General features: G+C 36.1%; 2 non-coding genes across 2 annotated transcripts; both read left to right on the forward strand.

Annotated features, from left to right (window-relative positions):
- The first annotated feature begins 819 nt into the window (after positions 1-819).
- On the forward strand, positions 820-926 carry LOC131180317 (small nucleolar RNA R71). Its single transcript, XR_009149093.1, has one exon. It is a non-coding gene; the product is annotated as a small nucleolar RNA R71 (small nucleolar RNA).
- Positions 927-10,153: 9,227 nt separating this feature from the next.
- LOC131180383 (small nucleolar RNA R71) lies at positions 10,154-10,261 on the forward strand. Its single transcript, XR_009149159.1, has one exon. It is a non-coding gene; the product is annotated as a small nucleolar RNA R71 (small nucleolar RNA).
- The last annotated feature ends 600 nt before the right edge of the window (positions 10,262-10,861 follow it).

The following is a 10,861-nucleotide window of genomic DNA, read 5'->3' on the forward strand; positions in this document are numbered from 1 at the left end:
TGCTCTCTTGGGTTTTCTGGTTGACTTGGAAGTTTTCCAAAAGACTTGGTACCTGAGGAAGATGCTTGTTGTGCAATCTGATTTTCCAGCATTCTGTTATGTGTCTGCATCTGTTCTAGCCTTGCTTTCATCTCTCTCATCTCCTCATCATGCTTATTTTGGTTAGTAAGAATCTGTTGTAATAAAGCTTCTGTGGTGGAACTTTGTTCTTGCTGTTTTGGTGGAGGATTCATAGTTTTCTGCTGAAAATTAGGCAATGGTTGCCTATTTTGCTGATATGGAATTCCTTGTTGCTGTTGTGGTTGAAAATTCTGATTTGGAGCTTGATTTTGCTGATTTCCCCAGGAAAAGTTGGGATGATTCCTCCAATTTGGATTATAAGTTTGAGAATAAGGATTCCCCATTTGTTTGTTTCCATAATTACCAACATATGCTGCTTGCTCTCCATAGTCTACTCCACAGCTGGTAGTTCCCTCTGCATAAGCAACTTGTTGTGAACTTCCAGATGATGATGATGAACTAACCAACATACTCAGATCTTCCATCTTCTTAGCCAAGACATTTATAAGTGCATCAAACTTTGCATTAATCATGTTGAATGGATCAAGGTCATACATTCCAGCAGCTTGCCTTTTTTGAGTTGGAGCTAGTCCTCTTGGACTACTCCAAAGATGAGTATTCTTTGCAATTTTCTCCAATAGCTCATAAGCTTCATCTTCATGCTTCATAATAAATTCTCCTCCTGTTTGAGCATCAATAATTCCTCTGATTGCAGGAGTAACATTTGTGTAAAAATTCTGGTTTATCATCCATTTTGGAATGGCATGATGTGGGCATTGTCTCTCTAATTCCTTCCATCTCATCCATGATTCATAAAGAGTTTCATCTTCTCTTGGTCTGAAAGCTGTCATTTGATTCCTCAATTCTTGAGTTTTTCCAGGTGGAAAATATTGTGCAAGAAATGCATCAGTGAGTTGCTCCCAATTTGTGATGGAGTTGTGAGGTAAAGAATCAAGCCAATCCAATGCTCTATCTTTCAAAGAGAATGGGAATAGCTTTAATCTTGCTGCATCATCAGATACTCCAGGTTGTTTTTGCATGTCACAGATCATAGCAAACTTCTTCAGATGTGTGTGTGGATTTTCAGAAGGATGTCCTCCGAATTGAGAATTCTGAATCATTTGAAGAACTCCAAAATCCATCTTGTAACTATTTGCATCAATTCTTGGTCTTGCTATGCTTTCTCTCAAGTCATCAAAACGAGGAAAAGCATGATCCATCATACTTCCCCTAGGCACATTAGCATTTACAATCTCTTCACCTTGGGCTGCATTTTCATTGTTTCGATCATTTCCAACATTACCACCAATTCTAATTCTTTCATCAGCCATGTCTGCTTCTAATTCAGTTTCTCTGAAAGCTTCTTTCCTTTTTCTGGTTTCTTTCTTGTTGGCTTTACAAAATTTCTCAATTTCAGGATTGAACAATAAGGATGTGTCACTCGTGCTTCTAGCACTTCTCATAAAAGATTAAGAGTACCTGAAAAAAGAACAAACAAACACAAAATGAAAAGATAACAAATATAAAACTAAAAACAACTAAAATAATCAAGAATTCAATCTTAAACAAACAACTCTCAGGCAACGGTGCCAAAAACTTGATGTGTCCCAACCGCAAGTGCACGGGTCGTTCAAGTAGTATAGAAAAAGATATCGTTCCCACGAGGAGTTGTGTTAATGATTGAATTTTTGATATAAAATAAAGTATGTTAAAATTGTATTTCAATCAGATTTTATAAAAGAAATTTAGGAATTTGAAGCATAAGGTATGAAAATGCAAAACTAAATTCAAACAATGACTAATTTAATAATTCACAAAATAAAGAAATTGATAATAAAGAAAATTAATAAAATGAGATTAAACTAAACAATTAAAAGTAAAATTCTAAGCAATAATTGATGAAAGACGATTCTGGAGTTAAGGGTTCATATTTAAGTCATTTTGGGATTTTCCCTAGCTAGCCCAATCCAAGAAATTTATGGGTTTAAAGGAGATTAATTCTAAAATCCCTTGAAAACTCTTTCGAGTGAGACAAAGAGTGCCTTAATTAACTTAATCCTACTTTCGTGGAGTTAAAATTAACCAAGACCCATTAGGTTCTTTAATCAATCTATTAAAACCCTCTTAACCCTTAGTCTATTTCTAGATCTAAGTTAATTAAGTCCAATTTCTTGATTAACTATCACTTGATTTTCTCCTTTCGGTGCTTCAACCAAGGATTAAGAACATAACTTAATGGGGCCCTTCATTAAGCATGTGAATAAGCACACAAGAAATGGATTAAACCTCATAAATTCATTAAATTGGGACTAACCCAGTTCAAATCCACAAAAATAACTAAAATATTACATCCCTTACTCCAGAATCAAAGTAAACTACTCACTACCCATAATGCTTACAAGATATATTGAGTTTAAATGGAAATAAAGCTTTAATCTAAGCTAAGAAACAAGAAACTAAACACTAGAAATGTAAGAAAAATGTAAGTAAAGAAAGAAATCTGCAAATCTTGGTTGAAAATGGTGTGGAAGGTGAAAGTGACTCTTCAGCTGCTGCCTCTCCTCTTCCTTTTCTTTTCTGCTCCTTCTCTCCCCCCTTCTAAAATGGGAAATGAGGCTATTTATAGCATTTTCTGACATGGAGCCCTAAAATGGTGTGTTCTAGGAGGGATTTTCTGAGGAAATCTTACGCACTCATTAATGAACTCTTTATGAGATCGCATAAGTGGATGCATAAGTCATGCGATCCCTTATGCGATTTTCGTGGTTTCTGGTTCACTTATGCGAAGCGCATGACTTGGTGCATATGTTTTGCACAATTCCGTGAAAGTTCATTTGGGAGGAGTGAATGTGCATTAGCTATGCTGTATCCTTATTCAAATTTCGGCAGGTATTGGAACAGTGATTTTTCTCCTTATGCAGATCCGCATAGCTTATGCGGCAAGTTATGCATAATTTTGGTCATGCATATTTCAGCTTGAAAACTTGTTTTGACATCTTTGGTGTAGAAGTCACTCCTCAATGGCAAAATTTCTTTTGATCCTTCACAAACACCATTTTTCCTACAAAACAAAGTAAAAATTACAAATTAATGCAAAATTGACAACTATGGAAAACTAACTAAATAACTAATGAAATTAGCTAAAAATAACCAATAATAAAATAAAATGGCTATCAAATTAGACCTAAATGATTATGCAAAATGTATGCATCACTTAGCACATGTGGTTGATACCAAGAAGACTAGCCCACGCATGCGGAGATCCCCATGTATGTGATTTTTCGAATGTGTTTCCGAAAGAGTTGCCGGGTTTGCCACCCAATAGAGAAGTGGAGTTTGCTATAGAGGTTATACCGGGTACTGCACCAATGTCCATTGCTCTATATAGGATGGCACCTACTGAACTGAGAGAGTTGAAAGTTCGATTCTGAGCTACTAGACAAGGGGCTTCATACGCCCTAGTGTGTCACTCCTGGGAGCACTAGTGCTATTTGTGAAGAAGGACGGTACCACTTGGCTATGTATAGATTACCACCAATGAATAAGGTGATTGTGAAAAACAAATACCCTTTACCTAGGGTAGATGACCTATTTGATCGATTGAGGAGCTGGAGTATTCTCCAAGATAGATCTCAGATCATGCTATCACCATTTGAGAGTGAAGGAGACAGATGTTCCTAAAACTGCTTCCAGGACCCGGTATGGATACTATGAGTTCCTAGTGATACCATTTGGGCTAACAAATGCACCAGCAGTTTTCATAGACCTAATGAACCGCATCTTTCATCCCTACTTGGATCGGTTTGTTGTGGTCTTTATAGATGATATCTTGGTGTATTCTAAGAACCATAAAGAGCATGATGAACACCTGAGAGTAGTACTACAGACAACTCGGAAAAGCGGTTGTATGCCAAGTTATCCAAGTGTGACTTGGTTGGATGAGATATCCTTTCTTGGACACATTGTGTGCAGATGGAATCAGGTAGATCCAAGGAAGATTGAAGCAATAGTTGAATGGAAGCCTCCCAAAAATGTAAATGTGGTCGAAGCTTTTGGGTTATGGATACTACAGAGATTTGTGAAGGATTTTCCTTATAGCCCATCGATTTGTCCCTTGGGAGGAATGCAAAAGTTTGAGGAATGAAAATGTCAAACCACGGGCTTTGAGAAGCTCAAGGCTATGCTTAGAAGGTCTAGTGTTGACAGAGTCGAGAAAGACTATGTGATCTACGATGCCTCTCACAATGGGCTTGGGTGTGTTCTAATGCAAGAAGGGAAAGTAGTTGCCTATGCTTCTATACAGCTAAGGCCACATGAAAAGAACTACCCAACTCATGATTTGGAATTGGTGGCAATAATATTTGCATTGAATATATGAAGGCATTACCTATATGGTGAGAAGTGTTACATCTACACTGATCACAAGAGTCTAAAGTACTTGCCAACTCAGAAGGAACTCAATCTGAGATAGAGGAGATGGATTGAATTCCTTAAAGACTATGACTGTGTGATCGACTACCATCCTGGGAAAGCAAATATAGTGGTGACGCCCTAGCGGGAAGTCCATGATGGCTTTGAGAGCATTGAATGCTCACCGTCTTTATACAGATGGGGTAGTTTTGGCTGAGTTGTGTGTAAAGCCAAGTTTGTTATAGCAAATACAAGAGGCACAGTTAAGGGATGAAAAGTTGCTAACTGCTATGGGTAGAACTCAAGAGGGAAGGAGGCGATTATGAGTTGAAAGGAGATGGGTGCACATCTTATAAAGGCGAATATGTGTACCAAGAGATGAGGCGAAGAAGAATATCTTGAAAGAGGCGCATGAGCTTCCATGCTATGCACCGAAGTACCAAGATGTACCAAGACCTGAAAACACATTATTTGTGGCCTGGAATGAAGAAAGAGATTGGTGATTTTGTGACTAGATGTTTGACATGGCAACAGGTTAAGGCTGAGCATCAGGTTCCATCAGGGTTGTTGCAATCTATATCCATACCAGAATGGAAATGGAACCGCATTACCATGGATTTTGTGACTGGGCTACCATTGACACAGAGGAAGCATGATACTATATGGGTGATTGTGGATAGATTGACTAAGTCAGCTCATTTCCTACCAGTTAGAACCAACTACTCATTAGAGAGATTAGCAGAAATTTACATAGATGAGATAGTCCGGCTATATGGAGTGCCAACATCGATCATATCTGACCGAGACCCGAGATTTACTTCGAGGTTTTGGAAGAGGCTACAGGAGTCTTTAGGCACTCGACTACACTTCAGTATGGCTTTTCATCCATAGACGGATGGGCGATCGAGCAGGTGATTCGAGTAACCTTTAGAACCTATTAAATTATTATAAATGTTAAAAGACTACTAAAAATGACATGAATCACATAATAGGTATTGGAGGATATGTTGAGAAGCTGCATCATTGATTTTGAAGGAAGTTGGGAGAAGTATCTTCCTTTGGTAGAGTTTGCTTACAACAACAGCTATCAAGCCAGTATAAAAATGTCTCCATATGAAGCGTTGTATGGGAGGAGATGTAGAACTCCCTTATGCTGGACAAAAATAAGTGAGGAGAAAATAGTGGGCCCAGATTTAGTGAGACAGACAGAGGAAAAAGTGAAACTCATCAGAGACAATTTGAAAGTCGCATTGGATGATGTAAATCATATGCCGACCTGAGGAGAAAGGATATAGAGTATGAGGTTGGCGATAAGGTATTTCTTAAGGTATCACCTTAGAAAAAAGTGTTGAGATTTGGTAAGAAGGGTAAGTTGAGCCCTAGGTTTATTAGTCCATACGATGTCATTGAGCGTGTGGGTCCAGTAGCCTACAGGCTAGCTTTACCACCTGGGCTGAACAAGATCCATAATGTATTCCATGTGTCGATGCTCAGAAGATACAGATCAGATCCTTCACATGTCATTTCAATGGAGGAGATAATTGTGCAACCTAATCTGACATATGAAGAAGAATCCGTCAGAATCTTGGCACAGGAAGTGAAAGAACTCAGAAACAAGAGGATCTCACTAATGAAAATCTTATGGAGACACCACAACACAGAAGAAGCGACATGGGAGAGCGAGGAAATGATGAGGCAACAGTTCCCTCAGCTCTTCACATTAGGTAAATTTCAAAGGCGAAATTTTTATTAGAGGGGAAGAATTGTAACGCCCTCACTGTAGGTAGTCCGTACATTTTACTGTTCCGACAACTAATGTTTGTTCGAACAGTTAAAATGTCTGGAACTACACTTAAACTATAATGAGGAGGTATAAATTAATGAAATAAATATTAAAAAAAAATATAGGAAAAATTTTGAAAAATAAAATAAAATTTAGAGAATTTATTAATTGGTATAAAAAAATAAAAATAATCCGATGAGCACCATGAAAGGCATTTTGGTCATTTCACCCCTAGAGGTAAATTTTGACTTAAATGTCAAATTAAAATTTGGAAATAGAATAATTAACATAAATTAATTTTATGAATTTGAATTTGAAAAATGAGAAGAGAAAGAAGAAGAAAAGAAAAGGAAAAGAAAAGAAAAGAAAGGAAAAGAAAAGAAAAATGAATTATGAAAAATCAAAAAAAAAAATTTAAAGTACACAAATATAATATATATATATCATAAGATGACAAAACCTACCAACTTTTTCTCTCCATCTTCTTCTTTTTTTCTCCATTGTGCCGCCACCCTTGGTCTTCATTTCCTCCATTGATATTCAAGCTTCCAAGCTTGATTTCTCAAGCTTAATCCACCCAAAACCCATAGCTCACTTCACAAAAAATTTAGCCCACACCATAAGGAAGCTTTAGATACCCATAAGAAGAAGAAAGGTTAAAGTTTGAAGTGGGTCACAAGAGGTTAGTGCCTAATCTTCCTTTCTTCCTTTATTAATCCTTGAGTTAAGGTTAAAATGAAGTGAAATTTGTAAGAAACTAAAAGAAATAGGTGAGTTATGAGGGGAGTGAATTTTTGGTACCCATGGTGAGTGATGGTTTTTGATGACTATGATGTATATAAAGTGATTTAATGATGTTGGTTGATGCATTTATAAGTATTATAAGTTGATTTACATTGAGATTGTATGAGGTTGAAATTGTGAGTTAGGGTTTGGCCTAACTTTGGTATTTTTGTATTATACCATGCAATTGGGATTGTTGAGATGTGTTGATGATATTTAGAAGTACCTTGAATGTCAAATTGAAGCAAGGAAGTTGGAGGAGAAATGAATTATTGGAAGTGCTATTTTCTGCAGGTTGTGTTTGTTGAGGGCAGTGTACATTTTAGGCCATAAATGAAATTGTGTGACCCCAATTGGTATGAGGCCAATTGGGGGTGAAACTAGACCCAAAATAGCCCATATTCTATGAAGAAACCATGCCCAAATTCTGTCCAAAACTTGACCAAAATACTGCCTAAATTCGGATTACCCTGCAACCCAACCCAGAAAATGACCAAATGAACAGTACGTGTTCATTTGGTCATAACTCTCTTTATACTGATCCAAATGACCTAAAATTTCACCCATGGAAAGTTTAGACATAGGGATACACTTTTCATGAAGACCACTTAACCCAGTTTTGCCTTTAACCAATTCGAATTGGTAGCACAAGTTGGGTCACTGAAACTGCCAACCCAGTGTTCATTTGGTCATAACTCTCTCTATACTGGTCCAAATGACCTAAAATTTTACCACTGGAAAGTTTATACATAGGGATACACTTTTCATGAAGACCACTTAATCCAGTTTTGCCTTTAACCAATTTAACTTGGTAGCAAAAGTTGGGTCACCGAAACTGCTAACCCATAAAATGACCAAATGAACAGTACATATTCATTTGGTCATAACTCTCTCTATACTGGTCCAAATGACCTAAAATTTCACCAATAGAAAGGGCTGCACTTTTCATGAAGACCACTTGACCCAGTTTTGCCTTTAACCAAATCAAATTGTTAGCACAAGTTTAGTCACTAAAACTGCCAACCCAGAAATTGTCCCAAAATACTATTCCTTTAGTATTTTGGCCATAACTTGAGTTCTATAAACCCAAATTCAGTGATTCAAAAGCTGAAATTTAAGTTTAAACATAGAGGAGCAATTGTTATGAAGGAAGTATGACTAAATAAACATCCTAACCTAGTCAAATTCCTAGATAAAGATAACACATCAACATGAACCTAAAGAAAGGTTCATAGGAAAAATGCTATATATGATAATTAAAATACTCATAATGATAATTAAATATTAAAAATGATATGAATATATAAATTGCGACTAATGTCCTATTAATATGAAATTAATGGTACCTGATGTGTCCCAACCGCAAGTGCACGGGTCGTTCAAGTAGTATAGAAAAAGATATCGTTCACACGAGGAGTTGTGTTAATGATTGAATTTTGATATAAAAGTTGACTAAATTGAAGTATTTATGAAATTAAAATAATGAATTAATGGGTAATGGAGTATGAAATCTAAATGTGCAAATTTAATATTCTATTCAACAATGTATTAATTAAACTAAGATTTGCATCAAATTGAAATAAGCAAGTTCAAATATGGCAATATTTAAAATGGCAAATGATTAAATTCGATTAGAAATTAACAATGGTAAAAGCGATTCGGAGTTCGGGTTCATATTCAAGCTATTTTGGGATTTTCCTAGCTAGCCCAATCCATGAAATTTATGGGTTTAAAGGAGATTAATTCTAAAATCCTTTGAAAACTCTTTCGAGTGAGACAAAGAGTGCCTTAATTAACTTAATCCTACTTTCGTGGAGTTAAAATTAACCAAGACCCATTAGGTTCTTTAATCAATCTATTAAAACCCTCTTAACCCTTAGTCTATTTCTAGATCTAAGTTAATTAAGTCCAATTTCTTGATTAACTATCACTTGGTTTTCTCCTTTCGGTGCTTCAACCAAGGATTAAGAACATAACTTAATGGGGCCCTTCATTAAGCATGTGAATAAGCACACAAGAAATGGATTAAACCTCATAAATTCATTAAATTGGGACTAAACCAGTTCAAATCCACAAAAATACTTAAAATATTACATCCCTTACTCGAATCAAAAGTAAACTACTCACTATCCATAATGCTTACAAGATATGATGAGTTTAAATGTAAATAAAGCTTTAATCTCCGCTAAGAAGTAAGAAATTAATCAATAGAAATTTATAAAAATGTAAAGGAAGTAAGAAATCTGCAAATCTTGGTTAAAAATGGTGTGGAAGGTGAAAATGACTCCTCAAATGCCTTGCTCTCTTCTCCTCTTCTTCTTCTTTTCCTTGCCTCCTTTCTAAAATGAGAAAATGGGACCATTTATAGCCTTTTTCGACATGGAGCCCTAAAATGGTATGTTCTAGGAGGAATTATTTGAGGGAATCTCACGCGACTCATTAATGAACTCTTCATGGGATAAGTGCATAAGTTATGCGATCCCTTATGCACATTTCTGTATTGGAACGATGATCTTTCTCCTTATGCGAATCTGCATAGCTTATGCGCAAGTTATGCACAGTTTGGTCAATGCATATTTCAGCTTGAAAACTTGTTTTTGACATCTTTTTGCTGTAGAAGACACTCCTCAATGGCAAAATTCTCTTTAGTCCTTCAAAAACACCATTTTTCCTACAAAACAAAGTAAAAATTACAAATTAATCCAAAATCGACAATTATGAAAAACTAACTAATTAACTAATAAAATTAGCTAAAAATGACTAATAATCAAATAAAAATGGTTATGAAATTAAACCTAAATGATTATGCAAAATGTATGCATCAACATACTCAGATCTTCCATCTTCTTAGCCAAGACATTTATAAGTGCATCAAACTTTGCATTAATCATGTTGAATGGATTAAGGTCATACATTCCAGCAGCTTGCCTTTTTTGAGTTGGAGCTAGTCCTCTTGGACTACTCCAAATATGAGTATTCTTTGCAATTTTCTCCAATAGCTCATAAGCTTCATCTTCATGCTTCATAATAAATTCTCCTCCTGTTTGAGCATCAATAATTCCTCTGATTGCAGGAGTAACATTTGTGTAAAAATTCTGGTTTATCATCCATTTTGGAATGGCATGATGTGGGCATTGTCTCTCTAATTCCTTCCATCTCATCCATGATTCATAAAGAGTTTCATCTTCTCTTGGTGCGAAAATTTGTCATTTGATTCCTCAATTCTTGAGTTTTTCCAGGTGGAAAATATTGTGCAAGAAATGCATCAGTGAGTTGCTCCCAATTTGTGATGGAGTTGTGAGGTAAAGAATCAAGCCAATCCAATGCTCTATCTTTCAAAGAGAATGGGAATAGCTTTAATCTTGCTGCATCATCAGATACTCCAGGTTGTTTTTGCATGTCACAGATCATAGCAAACTTCTTCAGATGTGTGTGTGGATTTTCAGAAGGATGTCCTCCGAATTGAGAATTCTGAATCATTTGAAGAACTCAAAAATCCATCTTGTAACTATTTGCATCAATTCTTGGTCTTGCTATGCTTTCTCTCAAGTCATCAAAACGAGGAAAAGCATGATCCATCATACTTCCCCTAGGCACATTAGCATTTACAATCTCTTCACCTTGGGCTGCATTTTCATTGTTTCGATCATTTCCAACATTACCACCAATTCTAATTCTTTCATCAACCATGTCTGCTTCTAATTCAGTTTCTCTGAAAGCTTCTTTCCTTTTTCTGGTGTCTTTCTTGTTGGCTTTACAAAATTTCTCAATTTCAGGATTGAACAATAAGGATGTGTCACTCGTGCTTCTAGCTCTTCTCATAAA

The sequence above is a fragment of the Hevea brasiliensis genome, chromosome 5, assembly GCF_030052815.1.
Source record: "Hevea brasiliensis isolate MT/VB/25A 57/8 chromosome 5, ASM3005281v1, whole genome shotgun sequence".
Classification (NCBI taxonomy): Eukaryota; Viridiplantae; Streptophyta; class Magnoliopsida; order Malpighiales; family Euphorbiaceae; genus Hevea; species Hevea brasiliensis.